Raw genomic sequence first — 1128 nt, forward strand, 5'->3', positions numbered from 1 at the left:
GCGGTGGGTTTTGTGTGTTTTCCTTGTTCTTGTTGATAAAGTGACACCCAGGACATAGAAGTGTCTCAAGCCTCAAACACTGTTTAAGGTAAGAAACAAAGCAAAAGCTGTATTAGAAATGGCTGCGTGGGCCCTTTTCCGTTCTGGATGAACAGAACTGTCCAGATGAAATGGTAATGCCAGAGCTATCGGCAACATCAGAAATGTGGATCATGAAGCAGCTTTTAAAAATAGAAGGGAAGTTTTCCTTCCATCTGTCTTTCTGTCAATAAATGGAATGTGTCAGGCAGGACTCCTAGTAACTGGAAAGAGCGCAGTGCCCCAGAGAGAGCGAGTGAGCGAGAGAGGGAGGAGGCTGGAAATAAGTACTGAAGAGAGGAGCAGCAGTGGGAAAGTATGAGTAAGAGGATTCTTTCTGCACAACGTGGCTCATCCAGGGATTCCAGGGACCTTAATCAATCATGCTAACTTTGGGCAAGAGCCTTCCAGTTGCCCAGCTGTGCAGGATGGAATGATGTGGGTGTGATTCCATGTGCAGTCCCCAGGGGCCTGCCCTTTGAGAGAGGCATCCCACCTCTTGAGGAAAAGTTGCAAGAACTGCCATGGAAGTTGGCCCACTGTCGTCATTTTCGGAGAGCCCACCAGGTACAGAGCAAGGCCCTGCCACACTATGAGCTCCAGATGCAAAACCATATAATCAGTGAGGGAAGACATTTTAAGGCCACTAATTTCTTTTTTTTTTTTCTTTTATGCTTGATTTCTTTTTTTTTTTTTTTTTTTTAAGATTTTATTTATTTGAGAGAGAGACAGAGAGCACAAGCGGGTGGGGGGGAGGAGCAGAGGGAGAGAGAGAAGCAGATGCCTAGCTGAGTGGGGAGCATGACATGAGGCTCCATCCCAGGACTCTGGGATCATGACTAAGCCACTAATTTCTGTATTATTTGTATCCAGCATTTCAAAGTCATTTTGACTCAATGCCTAGTAACTGTTTCAGATGACTTTCAAGTGGAAAATGGGTAATTTTTAAAGAAGATGGATACTAAGCCTGCTGTGACTGCCTCTTCCATGTCATGGCTAGTTCCTCTTTGAATTAGGTGTTTAAAGCAGTATGTGCATATATATAATTAT

The sequence above is a fragment of the Ursus arctos genome, unplaced genomic scaffold, assembly GCF_023065955.2.
Source record: "Ursus arctos isolate Adak ecotype North America unplaced genomic scaffold, UrsArc2.0 scaffold_20, whole genome shotgun sequence".
In the NCBI taxonomy this organism is placed as follows: domain Eukaryota; kingdom Metazoa; phylum Chordata; class Mammalia; order Carnivora; family Ursidae; genus Ursus; species Ursus arctos.